Source organism: Peromyscus eremicus, chromosome 8b, assembly GCF_949786415.1.
Source record: "Peromyscus eremicus chromosome 8b, PerEre_H2_v1, whole genome shotgun sequence".
NCBI lineage: Eukaryota > Metazoa > Chordata > Mammalia > Rodentia > Cricetidae > Peromyscus > Peromyscus eremicus.
Window position 1 is genome coordinate 52,772,921 of NC_081424.1, and position 18,186 is coordinate 52,791,106.

General features: G+C 44.2%; 1 long non-coding RNA gene across 1 annotated transcript; it reads left to right on the plus strand.

The window, feature by feature from the left end:
• Window positions 1–6,081: 6,081 nt before the first annotated feature.
• LOC131918331 (uncharacterized) lies at window positions 6,082–14,839 on the plus strand. Its single transcript, XR_009380951.1, has 2 exons — window positions 6,082–6,205; window positions 14,524–14,839. It is a non-coding gene; the product is annotated as an uncharacterized LOC131918331 (long non-coding RNA).
• The last annotated feature ends 3,347 nt before the right edge of the window (window positions 14,840–18,186 follow it).

Genomic DNA, 18,186 nt, shown 5'->3' on the forward strand with positions numbered 1-18,186 from the left:
GAACAGCTGGTAGGTAGGCTCTGATCCAGCTAATCCAACAATGGCTATCTATAAGCGGAAGGTCTGAGAATCCAGGATTTTACAGTCCATGAGGCTGGCTGTCTCAGCTGGTCTTCTTTTACCCCAGAATCCCAGAGAAGTAGGCTTGACTGCCAGTGAAGGAATGGACTAGGCATCCAGAGTGAGGGCAAGCAGACTTTAAGCTAAAGCTTCCTTCTTCCATGTCTATATAGGATGCCACGGAAGGTGTGGCCCAGATTAGAGGTGGGTCTTCCCATCTCAAAAGACCTATTTTGCCTTCCTATCTCAGAAGATCTGGATTAAAAGTGAGTCTTCCCACTTCAAAAGATTTAATTAAGAAAAAAAAAAACCCTTCCAAGCATGGTGGCACACACCTTCAATCCAAGCACTCAAGAGGCAGAGGCAGGAGGATCTCTATGAATTTGATTACAGCCTGGTCTACAGAGCTAGTTCTAGGACAGCCAGGGCCACGCAAAGAAACCCTGTCTCAAAAAACAAACAAACAAAAAACAAAACAAAACAAAACAAAAACCCTCACACGTGTGCCCAGCTGTAGCCAACTTGACAACCAAGAATAGCCATTGCTTTCAGATAGACCCCTTGAACTTGGGATTTTTTTTTTTTTTCTGCCTCGGCCTCTTATGTGACTGAGATTACAGGTCTGTACCACCAGGCTTTAGTCATTGGCGTTTTGCTTTATTTTAGGGTGCCTGAGTGAATGCGTGCACCTAAGTGTGTAGGCCAGAGACTGACCTTGGAATTATCTTGGTCAATAGCTCCTCCATCTTACTTTTTGGAAATGGGTTCCCAGTGAACCCAAGTTGTCTTGTTTGTGCTGGACTAGCTAGCTGAGAATCTGATCCCGCAGAATCTGCCCATCTCCACCTCCCAATACTGGGTTTACCAATGCTGGCCACAACAGCCAAGTTTATCCCAGGTACTCACTTGGTAGAAGGAAAAAACCAACTCCTGTAAGCTGTCCTCTGACCTCCATGTGTACCATGGCACGTACACCCCCCTACACACACACACACACACACACACACACACACACACACACACACACACGCACACACATGCACAATAAAATACATGTTTTAATATATACATATAACAAGAGAATTATTTAAATCAAGTTTATGCAATAAAACTGAAAATTTTAAACACGTACATTTTTAGAAAAACATTAGTTTTGCAGCCAACCTTCTTTAACTCTCTTGTTAGTTTTAATAATTTCTCTATCATTAATATTGAGTTTTCTACATAAAACAACCACACACTTCATAAACTTTGCTTCTAAAATGACTACTAGACATATACTGAATGGTTGGGCATGGTGGTACATGCTTCTATTCCTGGCACTCGGGAACCCACAGTTTGAGGCCAGCCTGGGCTACATAGCCAGTTATAGTCCATCCTGGGGCTATATATAAGAAGACTCTGTCTCAAAACAACAAGAACCAATCTGGGATCTTCCCAGTTGCTTTCCATGTCTTCTAACCTCATTCCCATCTGTTGTATCTGTGTCCTTTTAGAGTTGACGATTCTCCAGGGCGATCTAACTCTTCTTTGGATTGGTCCTTTATTCCAGGAACCCAGCTGGGCTTGCTTCAAGTCTGGAATCTTCAGCTCATATTGTCCTTCTGTTCTAGGATTGTCTCAAGCCACACCCACTTAGTAAATGTAATCGTGGACTCTAGGGTGTTCAATTATCTGGAGTTCCTTCAGTATTGAGTTCTTAATTTGGTCTTTTGATTCTTTATATGGCATGCCATGGTGTGTGTGTATGTGTGTGTGTGTGTGTGTGTGTGTGTGTGTGTGTGTGTGTGTGTACCTCATGTAAACACTGATGCCTGTTTCTATGGGAGTCGTGTTTGCCCCAGACTAGAGAAGGGCCCCTGTAGTGTGAGTTCACACTTGGTCCTCAATGTCCCCACAACTGTCATTGTGTCTTGGCTCACTGTGTTCTTGACCAACTTTCTTGTTGGCTTAGAAGCTGAGAACTCTCTCGGCTAACAATATAGAGTAAGGATCTCCTCCCACACCCAGGCTTGGGCTCTGACTTCTCACAAGAGTGGCTCTGCCTCTCCCATGCCGATGGCCTGGATATGGCAAGATCCCTTGCTCTTTATCTTCAGTAAAGTTCTTTCTTAGTGCCATTGAATGGACTGGGCAAACCTGTGAGAGCCTCTCCTTGATTGAGACTCTTCATTCCAGATGCTCATCCTGAGTGGACAACGCCATATCTCCGTTGCTTTAAGAGGCTGATACACCTGCACCCAAGCTCTAGGTGATGGGATGCCAGGCCAGCCTTATAGCTTTAGGTGCCAGGGGCCTTGCCTATCTTTCATCTTGGTGCCATTGTCATTTTTTTATTTATCTATCTGTCTTTCTGTTTATTTTTATGGAGCTGTATATCAAACCCAGAGCCTGACACATGCTGGACAAGCACTCTCCCCCTGAACTATATCCTTGGCTACGTGACCTATTTTGTTGGTGTGTGTGTGTGTGTGTGTGTGTGTGTATGTGTATGTGTGTGTTCATGTGGAGGTGAGAGGTTGACATCAGATGTCCTCTATCACTCTCCACCTTATTCTTTGAGACAGGGTCTCTCAATGAACCTAGAGCTCATGGAATCAGCTAGACCAGCAGGCCTGTGAACTCCAGCTCTGGGATCATGAACACATGCCGCCTTGTTCTCCTCACTTTATGTGGCTATTAGGGATCTGAACTGAGGCCTTCGAACTTATGTGGCAAGTACTTTGGCCAGCTAAGTCATTTCTCCAGCCCCAATAACCTATTGTTACAAATACAATTTGTAAGGGCTGGAGAGGTGGCTCAAGTGGTGAAGAGCACTGGCTGTTCTTCTAGAGGACCTGGGTTCGATTCCCAATACTCACATGGCAGCTCACATTCTGTCTCTCACATTCTGTAACTCACATTCCAGGATATCCAACACTGTCATATAGACATACGCGCAGGCAAAACACCAATCAATGTACATTAAATAAAAATTAAAAAATCATTTTAAAAAACCCACAATTTGTATATTAGTAATTTCATTTTCTGTATCTTATTCAAAGTATTAATGTGCTTATTGAGGAGGGTTTCTGCATCAGCCCACTTTTCTGTTGGAACCAGAAATTGTAGAAAGAAACAGGTCTTGATTACATTCATCTTTAAAAGAATACCCCCAACGTGTGTGATGATAGGTGCTTTTGATTTCCTCCTGGCCTTACTTTAAGTATTTGGACTTCATACAATGAATATGTAATATTTGTTATTTGAAAGCACAAATTAGCTTCAACTTTGAAAGGCAATTTTAATGAAAAGCGGATTAGGGTATCACATTATCACATAGCTCAGAACTGATTATGCCCTCAGTTATCTGTATTTCAGCACGGGAAAAGGCCACACAAAGTTCCAAACAGAGCCCAGATTTGACTTTGGAATGCACTGCAGTAAAACATTACCGGCTCAGAGGACATGAAGGAAATGAGTCTAGGTTAATCCCATGTCTAAATATTTTTTAACACCTTTTAGCTTCTATAGACAAGCCCCATAAATGGAATGGCAAATTGTATCAAACAGAAATGTTTCTACAATGAAAATATTACTTGTTTTATGCTTTCAAATAGGGAGAAAATGCCCAGCTCTCTTTCTGCTCCTCAATCCTTATATGTACTGCTCACTATTCAGTATCCTTGAAGTAGGGTATGGCTTAGGTATTTTTTCTGGTGCTGTGGTAAAGGGAGGAAGAGTAAAGGGAAGCCAGAAGAGAGTGGTAAGACCTCATAAGGACTTATGGAACGTAACAACATTTGTGTGGTTCTTTCTCCCCAGCCTTTCCCATCCCAAATGAATTAGTCCTTAGCTAAGAGAAAGTGGCCGGTAAGTTGTGGTTTGGTCATGTAGGAAAGGGTTAACTGGGGGAGAACAGCCTGGCCATGTGTGACCCTAGAATCCAACCCACCTCTTGAACTGAGCAAAACAGCAGTGGCGAATTCAGCCCAGGTACTGTAGGGAGAAGCAACAATCCAGGCTTCCTAGGGGTCTGGCGTGCATGGCCCCTGACCTCAGGATGCCCTTGGAATCAGCCTGACCAGGGACGCCTCCAGCTCAGAGCGAGACCTGTGCAGTCCAGGCTCCCATTCACGGGTGGCATCATCTTTCCTGCATTCTTTCACCACGATGTCCAGTGTTCTTCTCTAAATAAAACAGAGGTGTCACCCAGCTCGCAGGAGCCTCGGGAAGACGCAGGGAGGGGCACAGGCAGAGTCCCTGCACGGGTCCCCCCGCACGGCAGGCACTCAATGAGCGTCCACTGTCACAGAACTGCCAAAGAACGCTTTGTGTAAGCGGTGCGTGCCAGGTAGCGTTCAATAAGGAAGCCGATATTGGCAGCCCAGGCTGGCAGGCGGCACCAATTTCAGCTGTCAGCAGGTAATAAGGCTCCAGCAGTGGACCAGTATTGAGGGACAGGTAAGACAGACGAGTGGAGAAGCAAAGAGCTCCCGGGGAGGCTCCATGGCTGGGACCCATGGGTGGGATCAGTGAACCAGTGTGCCATGGCAGTGTCTCAGCTACCAAGCTCAGTGCAAAGCTAATCGGATTGAGGAGAATTGCAGCAAAGGAGAAGGATATGTCCAGTCTCAAGCGGCTGTTGTCATTTACTTTGAGGACTCTACATGGTATTGGCACAAATGAAAAACCAAAACTGGGCTAGCGAGGGGGGGGGGGGCGCAGGCAACTGCCACTGAGTCTGGTGGACTGAGTGTGAGCCCCAGGCCCCACGTGGTGGAAGGAGAGAATGGATTCCCACATGCTGTCCTCTGATCTCTCTCTCTCTCTCCCTCTCCCTCTCCCTCTCCCTCCCTCCTCTCCTCACACACATACACAGAGACAGACACAATATGATTTTAAAACTTCAAAAAAAAATCTAAACTAGGCTGAGTAGCTCAGTGATAGGGGGCTTGCCTAGCATGCATGAGGCCCTGGGTTGAATTCTCAGCATCACGAAAATTAAAAAATAAGAAAGAAGAAAACACAGAGAGGGAAAGGCGAAAAGAAGGAAGGGAGGGAGGGAGCGTGTTTTACATTTTGTTTTACAAATATAAACAAATCTATGCATATATTGTCTTCTTCTTCTTCCTCCTCCTCCTCCTCCTCCTTTTTCTTCAGATAACATAACTCCACGCACTTGGACTTTTTGTTTTGTTTTTGTTTTAAGAGACAGTGTCACCCAGCAACCCAGGCTGACCTCATGATTATCCTACCTTAGCCCCACAAGGGTTAGGATTACAGGCATGAGCCACTACACTTGGCTTTGCTTCGACTTTCTAAAATTTGACATATATCTTGTGGTAAAACTCTCCATACTAGCTGGGGCTGGGCAGTGGTAGTGCTCACCTTTAATCCCAGTACTCAGGAAGCAGAGGCAGGCAGATTTCCATGAGTTCGAGGCCAGCCTCATCTACAGAGTGAATTGCCATGACGTTGGTCTCACGTCACTGCACTTTTACAGGGATAGCAAGCGCCAGGTTTCCAGTATGAAGTGGTTATCAGGTTTGCCAACAAGGGAATGTAGGACAAATGCTTGGGAGTAGAGTAGCTGCTGAGTTAAAGGATGGATTCATTTTGTTTCCTTTTACCAAATGTCTTCAGTATCTTCAGATCTGGCTCTCGGTCCTACCAGCTGTAATTGAGATACCTGCTCCCACAGCTTCCCTAGGAGAGGGTGTGTCAAACTCTGGGTGGTTGCTAGCCTTGGCAGGAAGGTTATCAGTCTGAAGCCCCACCTGGCAATGTTTTATCACCTGAAGCGCTGTCCTCACTTCCTCCTTCCTTGTAAAAAAGGCAAACATCACAGCCCAGCTGTGCTATGTTTAGTTATACCAACTCAGTTAGGCACCCAAACCTGTAGTGGGCTGATGAACCCAGCTGGTATAGATAAGAGAGATGAGGATAGTAACACCATCCCCTGGATGTCCTGGAGCCTGAAAAACTCATGGGTATCTCTCTTCTCTTGAATCACTCTGGTCCCCGGATACCCTGCAGCACCCAGGTCCTCACCATAGCAACCTGACCTCCTGGCTTCCACTAAGCATCTTCCTACTGGCGGTCTCATGCAGAGCATTGTTGTGATGTCTGAGGCACCTGGCATGCCACAGAAAGAGTCTGTAAGGTAAATTAGGTAACTAAGGATGGACTGAGACCTGGCCAAGTCTCAGAGCCAAAAGGCACAACCCTGGTTATTCTCAATAAATTTCACTGTTATTAGGCATTATTATTATTATTAGACATATTTTTATTAGACATATCACTTGTTAGATCATTAAAAGATGACTTTAAGTCAACAGAGAAGGCATAAAACATTTTTTAAAAATTAATGATAGGATGTTCTCAATGACAATGTAAGTCTTCCGTGGACTGGAATTGGAGCTATTCCACCCTGGAAAAAAATTCAAGGTCACTACAGGGTTCCCGCTTCTGAATTTACAGCCACTATCACTGTGAGACTTGGTTGGTTTGTTTTGAGACAGGTCTCATGTGTCCCAGGCTGGCCTCTAACTAGCTATGTAGTCAATCAAGGACAACGTTCAACATCTGATCTACTTGTCCCAGCTGCCTAGTTTTTAGATCTATAGGCCTGTGGCACTATGTTGATTTTGCTATAGAATTTTCAAAGAGAGAGAGAAAAAAATCCCATCTTTATTTCCCTTAAAACATTTAAGAGAGACTCACTACACTTCCAGCCCTTTGAGGAGGTAGGCACCTGTGAACATTGCCTTCAGAATGTCACTTGTGTACTCACTGGTGACCTCACCAGGCTCAAATGAATGTCCCCAATCCAAGTTACACAGATGGTCATGGTAAACTTAATGGGACACAAAACCAAACCCCAAGTTATGAACCTGGGAAAGAAATGAGTAGAAGGAAGTGGGAGATGGTAGATGTAGGTGAAATATTCTGTCCCACCAGCCAGCTCCCAAATAACCATACAGAGACTTATTATTAATTATAAATGCTCAGTCAATAGCTTAGGCTTGTTTCTAATTAGCTCTTACAACTTAAACTAACCATTTCTATTAATTTACTTGCTGCCACATGGCTCATGGCTTGCTATCACATCTTGTACACATCCTGCTTCCTCTGCATCTGACTGGCAACTCCACCCTTCTTCATCCCAGAGAGCTCTCTCCCTCTCTGCAAGTCTTGTCTATCCTCTTCCTGTCTAGCTATTAGCCATTTAGCTCTTTATTAAACCAATGAGAGCAACACATCTTCACAGTGTACAAAAAGATTGTTCCACAACAGACGGGCATGGGAGGGGAAAAAAAGAGGGGGGTAGAGGGAAGAGAGTCTTCAGAATCTTCAGAATGCCATATGTACATATGTGGAACTGTGAGAGAACTAAGTTCATTCAAAAGAAAAAGACATTAAATCAGGACCTAACGGACTAACCCAATGCTAAGACTGTATTCAACAGCATCTTATTTTTGAATGTAAAAATTAGAAGGCCTTATGGTTTGAATGAGAAATGTCCCTCATAGGCTCCCATCTTTGAACACTTGGTCCCCAGTTGGTGGCGCTGTTTAGGGAAGCCATGGAACTTTTAGGAGGCATGGCCTTTCTGGAGGACACCTGAGGACACCTGTCACTGGACGTGAGCTTTGAGAGTTTATAACCTTGTCCAGCTTCTGGATTAGCTTTTCTGCTTTGTGTCTGTGGTTAAGGACACAATCTCTCAGCTTCCTGCTGCCTATGTCTACCGATTGCTAACATGTCTTCCCACCGTGATGGACTCTCATCTCCCTGGAACTATAAATCAAAATAAAACTATCTCTTCCATAAGTTGCTCTTGGTCATGATTTTTACCACAGCAACAGAAAATTAACTAATATAGATATTAAACTAAACATCTGGAAAATGAATTTCAACTCAGCTATGGCTATTCTATTTTAAAATTAACCATGGTACTTCAGAGGCTGAGACAGGAGGATGTTGGAAGCTCAAGATCAGTAAGTTCTATGTAGTAAGATTCAGTCTTGTCTTGTATACAGAGTGAGAATCAGTCTTTAAAAAAAGGTGGGGAAAGGAAATTAATACTAAGAACTTTATTTTTTTAGAAATGCTTATAAAATAATAGAATAATGCTCCTTTCAGAAGCCACAGGCTATAAAACAAAAATCCCAGTGCTGGTGTGAGATACCTTCCCCATGAGTACCTGATTGGGGAGAGGGGTCCAAGAGACACTCAAAACAATACAGGCTATTACCATTGCTCTTTGTTGCCCACCAGAGTTTGATGGGAAGACCTTTATTACTGAAGAGACCACACACTTTAGTCCCAGAACTTGGAGAAATCAAGTTTATACTGAGCATGAAGTATAAACTTTCTCTATGCTGGGCTAGCTTTCATAGTACTAGAAGGTGCTGTGTGGGCTGATGGGGCAGGGGGTTAGCAACAGTCTTAGGCATCTGTGAACCCTGAGAGCTACAATAATGACAAGCTTGGCAAAAGAGGTCCATAGGTTGCAACAGTGTTATGAATGTTGTAAGTATAAAGCATTGCTTCATTGCTAGATGTAAGGCTCCACTTTACAGTGTGAAACACGCATGTGATGCTGTAAATCTGGCCAAAGACCCACGGCTGGGAGATCATAGGCCCTAGGAGTTAACTTACTATTATTATTTTGCTCAATGAGCATAGCTTCTGTCTTAGTTAGGGTTTCAGTTGCTGTGAAGAGACACCCTGGCCACAGAAATTCTTATAAAGGAAAACATTTAATTGGGTGGCTTACATTTTCAGAGGTTTAGTCCATCATCATCATTGTAGAACATGGTAGCATGCAGGCAGACATGGTGCTGGAGAAAGAGCTAAGGGTTAATACATTTTGATCTGCAGGTTACAGAAAGTGACCTGAACTAGGTGTAGCTTGAGCATAGGAGACCTCAACACCAACACCCCCACCCCCACAGTGATATACTTCTTCCAACAAGGCCACACTTCTGTTGTGGAATATTAGTTTACATTGTGAAAATGTGTCTTCACCAAGGCACCTTCTGATTGGTTTAATAAAGAGCCAAATGGCCAATAGCTAGGAAGAAGAGAAGGGGCAGGACTTCCGGGGAAAGGGAGAACTCTGGGAAGAAGAAAGGCAGAGTCACCAGCCAGACTCGAAGGAAGCAGAATGGGCAGCATAGAGAGAGATAATGCCACATGGCAGATTGTAGATTAATATAAGTGGGTTAATTTGTTATAAGAGCTAGTTGAGGAGAAGCCTAAGCTACGGTCAAGCTTTCATAATTAATAATAAGTCTCCATGTCATTATTTGCAGGCTAGTGGTCCAAAGATAGTCCGATAAAAAAGCTTGCTACATGCCTCCTAATAGTGCCATCCCCTATGAGCTTCTGAGGGCCAATTACATTAAAGCATCACATTCCACTCCCTGGCCCCCATAAGCTTGTAAACATAATATAATGTAACATGCGTTTAGTACAACTTCAAAAGTCCCCATAGTCTGTCACAATCTCAACCATGTTTTAAAGTTCAAAGTCTCTTCTGAGATTCATGCAATCTCTTAACAGTAATCCCTCATAAAATAAAGAAACAGATCACATACTTTCAACATTTAATGCCACAGGATATACATTACCATTCCAAAAGGTAGGGAAGGGAGCATAGTGAGGAAATACTTGACCAAAGAAAAACCAAAACCCAGCTGGGCAAACTCCAAATTCTGCATCTCCATGTCTGATGTCAAAATGCTCTTCAGATCTCCAACTCCTTTCATCTTGGTTGGCTACACATACTTCTTTCTCTTGGGCTGGTTTCTCTCCCTGTTAACAGCTCTCCTCAGCAGGTATCCCATGATTCTGGCATCTCCAACATCTTGGGGTCTCCAAGGCAATCCAGGCTTCTCCTTCACAGCTTCACACAATGGTCTCCCTGGGCCTCCATTCAGGGACACCCCTGACACATGCCTGGCCTCAGCAGCTTTCCTTAGTCACAGAGGAAGTTTCCATAACCCCTTTCTTCTATCCTTGATGCTAAAGCCAGAACCATGTGGCTGAAGCTGCCAAGTTCTGCTGCTTGTTGGGGCTGGAACATGGCCCCCTCATTCAATTACATCTTCACCAGCTAACGTGAGAAATCCACGGAGTCTATTTAATGAGCAAAGGAATTTATTGGGGGTTAACTCACTACCACAGGAGATTTATCATAGGGTCCAGGAAAACCGAGCTATGTCCCACGCTGATCTGCCTGGTCCAAGTTCTCAGCATCCAAAACCATGAGGAAGTGAACAGAGAGAGAGGAGTACGTGCATCCCAGGTCTTAAGGATCCCAAGCAGCCAAGCCCCAGGGGCATGTACTTCAGGGTCATAGGCAGGTGTAACAGTTACCTGCCTCCTCACTAGGGGCGGTGCCTCAAGATCATAGCTAGAACAGCTACCCACTACAACCAGCTTTCTATTTCCAATGGTTCCCTTCACTGTCTAAGCTTGGTTGTCCTGAAAACTGGATCTGTAGACCAGGCTGGCCTTGAACTCAGAGATCTTTCCATTACATCTTCACCGTGGTTTTCTTTACTGCCTAAACTTGGCTGTCCTGGAACTTACTCTGTAGACCAGGCTAGCCTCAAACTCAGAGATCCATCAGCCTCTGCCTTCCAGGTGCTGGGATTGAAGGTGTGCACCACCCAACCTGACTCTAAGCTTTTCTTTAGTTCCTTTTCACAAGTTGGGAATTTAAATGTGGGATCTTGCCCTGAGGTCACCACTCCCTTTATTCCATTTCTTAGTCTGTTCATCTCCTTGAACCCAGAACTTAGTTCCATTCCACTTCACTTTCTGGTGCTCTTTTTGTGTTTTTCCTTGCTCAGCTTGCTCCTTTTCATTATAAATCTTTATAAGCATGAACACTAGTAATAATATGACAGAGTCAATAATAGGCTGTTTTGAGATTCCCTTTGCCAACAGAATTAATCCAAATCTCTTCACTTTAGCCTCAGGCAGACTCTTTGGGCAAGGGCAAAAAGCACCCACATTCTTTACAAAATATCACAAGAACAATCTCTAGGCTGCATATTAATATTCTCCTCTGAAACCTCTTAAGCCAGCCCCCCACACTTCATCAAATCACACCCAACACCACTGTCTTCCATGCTCCTACTAGCATGACCCATTAAGCAGCACTTGAAAGTATTTAACTGCTTTTCTAATCCACAGTCCCGAGGTCCATATTCCTCCAAATAAAAGCATAGTCAGACCCATCACAGCAATACCCCACTCCCTGGTATCAACTTCTGTCTTAGTCAATTGTTGTGAAGGGACACCATGACCACAGAAACTCTTATAAAGGAAAGCATTTCATTGAGTGGCTTACAGTTTCAGAGGTTTAATCCATTATCATCATCGTGGGACATGGTGGCATGCAGGCAGACATGGTGCTGGAAAAGGAGCTAAGAGTTAAAACATCTTGATGTGCAGGCCATAGGAAGCAATCTGAACTAGGCAAAGCTTGAGCATAGGAAACATCAAAGCCTGCCTCCACAGTGACACACTTCCTCCAAAAAAGGCTACACCTACTTCAACAAGGCCACATCTCCTAATAGTACCACTCCCTATGAGCTTATGGGGGTCATTTACATTCAAACCACCACAGAATCCAACTGTCTTATAAATAAATATGCCTATACCCATAGATTAGTGCAGTTTTCAGTCCTCACAGAGAAGCTTCTTTGTTTAGTGGGTGGTCGTTAAAACAGAGACCCACAGCTGGTCAAAGTACAGAGAGTAAGTATAGGTGGAGTGCTCAGCCATAATGGAACATCTGCATCACATCTTCTCCAGGAAAGGTTCAGGGAGCAGTGGAAGTGGGAATGGAGGGATTGTAAGAGTCAGATCTTGGGGAGGACTGGAGCAAAAGTGTGTCTTCTAGACACGTCAGGGCGGTTGGCCTCAGGAACTCACAGTAGCTGTCATTGCCTGCAGAAGATCAAGCTGTGCAATATTCCAACATCAATGGGGAGGTCACATAAGTCCCCACTTCCAGTGAAGAAGTCGCTGGTAGCTGCCGCCTGCTATATTCAGCTGGTTTTTTTTTTTGGGGGGGGGATATTGTCTCTGGTGGGCTGATAATGCTCTGGTGGATGGTTCTCTATACTTGTGTGTGTAAGGGCAGCACTAGGTTCTTAAAAAAGAAGGAAATCAAGTTGAGAGGGGAACATGATGGGGGAAACAAGAGGGGCTGGAATGGGAGAATCGGGGCAAATAGAAGAGAAAATATCGTGTGTATGAAAATCTCAAAAGACAAACAATGTTATCTAAAATATTATCTGATCCTTAGCTGAATTTCGAGCAAGAAATCAAAGAAAATACACCCCAAAGAAGGTAAATATAAGGACAGTAAAACTAAAACACAAAACAAAACAGCTGGAACGGGGCTGCTTCCTGGTTGTGGGGCAGCCGGAAGCGAAGTTGCAGGAGAGGGCAAAAGCTCCAGGAGCCGCAACCACAGTGGTCTCAGGGGACTTGGCAGGAGAGAGAGTCGCCAGTGACCCAGCTGGTCCCTTCACCTCTCCTGGTTCACGGGGAAGTTGAAGGCTCAGTCAGCAGGTGCCATTCAAGTCAAAGGCTGTCATGGGTCCTTCACAGTCCCTTCCTCCACTCACACCTCTGTCTCCTCATACCTACTTGACACTTTGAGGGACTCTGCCAATCTAAACAGACCTCCTCTCACTGTTTTTATTAAGCAGGAATTGGGTTATGGTTACAGAATGCTGCCATTTCAGAAGTCCAAATATATTATATTTCCAAGAGATTGAAACAGAAGAAAAGTCAAGGAAGATGATAGAATGTGTGTGTGTATGTGTGTGTGTGTGTGTGTGTGTGTGTGTGTGTGTGTGTGTGTGGTGTGTGTGTGGTGTATGTGTGTGTGGTGTCTTGTATGTGGTGTGTGTGTGGTATATGTGTGTGTGGTGTGAGTGTGTATGCGGTGTGTGTGTGGTGTATGTGTGTGTGGTGTGTGTGTGTGTATGTGGTGTGTGTATGGTGTATGTGGTGTGTGTGCGTGTGTGTGTATGTGGTATGGTGGTGTATGTGTGTGTGTGTGGTGTGTATGGTATGGTGGTGTGTGTGTGTGTGGTGTATGTGTATGTGGTGTGGTGTGTGTGTGTGTGGTGTGCGTGTGGTATGTGTGTATGGTATGGTGTGGTGTGTGTGTGGTGTGTGTGTGTGGTGTGTGGTTTTTGTGTGTGGTGTGTGTGTGTGTGTGGTGTATGTGTATGTGGTGTGGTGTGTGTGTGTGGTGTGCGTGTGGTGTGTGTGTATGGTATGGTGTGGTGTGTGTGTGGTGTGTGTGTGTGGTGTGTGGTTTTTGTGTGGTGTGTGTGTGTGTGGTGTGTGTGTGGTGTGTGTATGTGTGTGTGTAGTGTGTGATTTGTGTGTATGTGGTGTATATGTGTGTGTGGTGTGTGTGTGTGGTGTATGTGTGTGTGGTATGTGTGTAGTGTGTGTGTGGTGTGTGTGGTGTGTGTGTGTGGTGTGTGTGTGGTATATGTGTGGTGTGTGTATGTGTGTGTGTAGTGTGTGATTTGTGTGTGTGTGTGGTGTATATGTGTGTGTGGTGTGTGTGTGTGGTGTATGTGTGTGTGGTATGTGTGTAGTGTGTGTGTGGTGTGTGTGGTGTGTGTATGTGTGGTGTGTGTGTGTGGTGTGTGTGGTGTATGTGTGGTGTGTGTGTGTGGTGTGTGTGGTGTATGTGTGGTGTGTGTATGTGTGGTGTGTGTGTGTGGTGTGTGTGTGTGGTGTGTGTGGTGTATATGTGTGTATGTGTGTGTGTGTGTGGTATGTGTGTAGTGTGTGTATGGTGTGTGTGTGGTGTGTGTGTATGGTGTGTGTGTGTGGTGTGTGTGTGGTGTATGTGTTGTGTGTGTGTATGTGTGTATGTGGTATGGTGTGGTGTGGTGTGTGTTTCTAGAAGAAAGGAGGTTATTGGAAATCACAAATGGGAAATTTTTTGGCAGCCAGAGGAGGTTAGAAGTCAGAGTGTGCCAGGGTTTTTGAGATTAAAAAAAAAAAAGAAAGAAAGAAAAAGAAGAACACTTATCCAAGGAATTTGTCCACAGGAGGTCAAGGGGAAGAATGGTAATTGAAAAGGCTAAAGATTCTTCATTTTCGTCAATTCACCTTGAGCCTAACACTTCTGACCTCAATGAATTATCTCAGACTAGTCAATGAGTCTAGATTACTTAATGACAAACACATCAGAGGATACATTGTAACTTGCAACATTGTTTTTCTTCCAGAGGTAGTGTTTTCTAGAAACAGTGTCTCCATCACTCCCTGTTTTTCTAGCCTCCCCTCCTTGCCGGCTCCTGGCTCCTCCGTCCCTTCCTCCCTATCCTCCTTCCCTCTGTTCCCTGGGTCACCACTCGGGGTGAGGTAATCTCTTATCTCCACTGAAGCCATTGATCCTTTTCATTTTTATAACTGCAGCCAAAGGCACCACAGCTGTTCCCGCCATTCCCCCAACACAGAACGTGGGCTCCAGAGGTCAGCAGCCAGCAGCTTCTGTCCCTTGTCACTTTTCCCTCGGTGCTGGTGTCACTCAATGGAGGAGTCATAGCACTCCATATCACCCACTGTCCTATGTAGCCATGGAATCTGGGGATTCATTTGGGCCCACATTATCTCAGTGCCTCGATTCTCCAGCCAATGAACCATCATGGCAAGAAACGGCAACTATGTTAAGAAATGGGTCAGAAGCCTCAGGGACTAAACTGTTTGCATGGAATGAAAATCTTTTGCAGGACTGATTTGTCATTTTTTACATCTCTTCTTGACCTGCCCTCCTTTCTTCTGTGCGCCATGTGTTACGTGTGAGTTGCGTTTACTTGAGTGTGCAGACCTGTGGAAGCCAGCGCAGGATACAAGGAATCATTTGATACTACCCTCTGCCTTGTTGCTTTGAGATGGGGTTTCTCACTGAACTTAAAGTTCACCATCTCACCTGTGACATCTAGCTAGGGAGTACTGGGGATCTGTCTCTGTCACCCAATGCCAGGTTCTGGGGATTCGAACTCAGGTCCTCATGCTTTCACAGCAAGCACTTTAACCCACTGAGCCCTATGTCTAGCCCTTCCATTCCTACCTTCTGCCCATGAATATCCAAGGTTGATGATGAGGGGGAACCGTCATCTGTCCACAGCACCTTGGTCTCACAGTCACTTTGTGTCTTCTCTCTTCTATTCATCCACACGAGACAGGCTTTCAGAAATGTATCTGAAACATGGCTATACGAGACTCTTTTTCCTAACTGGGAATTAAACCCATACCATCACACTTGCTGGGTAAACACTCTACCACCGAGCTACCATCCCCAGCCCTAGGAAAACAGATTCATAAGCAGTTACATAACCCACAGAAGTTCCTGGTGATACTTCTTCAAAGCAAAATTTTATTTTGATAGGACTTAAAACTTTTGGAGAAAGGAATAAATTCGCATGTCTTTAATGTGGAAATTTTAATCACATTGCAAGAAAAATGTTTGTGGTTGATTAGAGTATATCTGATTTCCTGAAATCACACACCAGAAAGTATACTTGGAAATTAATTCTCTATTTAATTCCAAGCAATATGTTAAATGATTTATATAGCCTTTCATTTATCGTATGAATCAGGTAGCATTTAGCCATCTTTTCTGCCTTCCCCTTTTCCTTCCTCCTTCCTTCCTCCCTCCTTCCCTTCCTTCCTTCCTTTCTTCCTTCCTTCCTTCCTTCCTTCCTTCCATCCTCCCATCTCTTTGAGACAGAGGTCTCATGTAGCCCAGGTTAGCCTTGAACTTCTATGTAGCTGAGGATGACCTTGAACTTTTCCTTCAACTTCCGCTGAAATTATAGGCCTCTACCACCACTTTTGGTTTATTTGGTGCTGTTGATCAAACCCAGGGTTTCATGTATGCCAGGCGCATACCCAGTCTAGTACTTCATGTTATATACAACCTGGCATTCAAATTCTGCAAGGACAAGAAAACTGCCCAGACCTGGCAGACACTGTACACAGAGAGCTGGGATGTGACTCTGCGTTCTGCCTAGGTATCTTGAAGAGCCTGGTGGTTAACATGCTGTGCATGGTGTGGGAAGCAGATTTCCTGCTAGCCTCCTGGCTTGCTTTAAAAATATTATTTTCCATAAATCATTCTTAAAAGTCCTTTTTAAAAAAATTATTTTTATTTTTCAGGGAATTCCAGAGTTTGTGTATGTCATTCTCATAAAGATGTCCCTGAGATGAAACCCAGTGCCTTAGTCTATTTTCTCTTTCAGCCTATGCAGGGTATACAAAATAAACAGCATATGGCAAGAAGTTAATGAGATTTTTTTTTAAAAAAACATAAGTTCACTTAAAATAGTCCATGAGATTTTCTACATGTGCTGTTGGTCTGGTTTCAAAAGACCACAGGAGTTTTACTGCGCTTCAGAGAGGGGTGAATATTTTGCATTGTTTCCCTTGGGGTCAGCCTCATGGAATCAGCTGCAACCGTTAGACTGTTTATAAACATGTGTCGTGCTAGATGCACACAGACAGGACCTTATGTGAGGTGGCTGAGTGCTGTGTTCAAAACACTGTGCGGCACTGGCTGCTGCTGAGAATCTGTGGCCACAGTGGTCCTCTACCAACAAGACTAAGGAAGAGTCTACCTGGAGCTGGAGCTGGAAGATCAGACATGGTTAGTCTCTGAGGGCAGCTGCTTCTGAACCCAGTTAGCCTTCATGTTCTCATAAGAAAAACCTTTCGTGTTTCCTAATTAAAGAAAAACGTAAGAATCCTACCATGCATGCACATCAGAGTGGCTCCCCAGACTTCCGAGTATCAGTTAGTTGATAGTCTATGTGAACCAAGTTGGTTATCAGAGCAATGGCAGGTTGGTAGAGGGCACTGGATAGGAAGGGGATAGGGTGAGGATGGGCTGAATAGTACTCTCTGCAACTCTGAATTTGTTGATTTGGCTAGGAAGAAAGAGGAGAAAAAGCAGCCTTCTACTCTATTACCTCCTTATGTAACCTGCCTCTAAGCTTTTCAATGCTGAATCCTCACCATCCTACCATGAGGCTGTTGTAATCAAAGGAGGTGCTCTGTGGAAAGAGGAAGATATGCCACTCTCTTGTGAACTCTGTCCTGTGTCAGGATTCATAGAGTTGTTCTGTGTGTTCATTACAAGGAAAAGATCTTAGGATCTACTACGTGTAGAAAGCACACTTGTATCACATTGACTTTTGAAGTTGACTCTGTCAGAGTTTTAGACATGTAAACATTAAAATAAATATTATCATTGTTGTTGTTTGAGACAGGGTCTCACTATGTAGCCCTGGCCGGCCTGGAACCCTCTATGTAGATCATAATGACCTTGAATTCATAGAGATCCACCTGGCTCTCTGTTTCCTGAATACTGGGATTAAAGGCATGCACCACTAAACTTGGTACAGTCAATTACATCATAGTTTGATTTTAATTACTGTAATAGAACACCATGACCAAAAACAGCTTGGGGAGGAAAGAGTTTATTTCTGTTTGTAATTGTAGTTCATCATGAAGGTAGGAAAAGACAAGATCTAAAGATGGGAATCTGGAGTCAGAAACTGAAGCACGGGCTATGGAGGAACACTGCTTACAGGCTTGTTCAACCTGCCTTTTTATACAACCTAGGACCACCTGCTCAGGAATGGCACCACTCATGATGGGCTGATATGCACCCACATCAATCATTAATCAAGAAAATATCCTTCAGACTTGCCTACAGGCTGCTGTGGAATAATCCTCTTGTACACTGTAAAGATTTGATGCTCAAATTGTTTTAATAAAATGCTGATTGGCCAGTAGTGAGGCAGGAAGTATGGGTGGGGCAACCAAACTAAGGATGATGGGAAGGAGAAGGGCAGAGAGAGGAATCACCAGCCAGATGCAGAGGGAACAGGAGATAAACATGTCATGCTAATAAAGGTACCACCACATGGCAAAGCATAAATAGAAATATGGGTTAATTTCAATGTAAGTGTTAGCTAATAACAAGCCTGAGCTATTGGCTGGGCATTTATAATTCATATTCAGCCTCTGAGTTGGTTATTTGGGACCCGGTGGTCAGGACAGGAAACATCCATTATA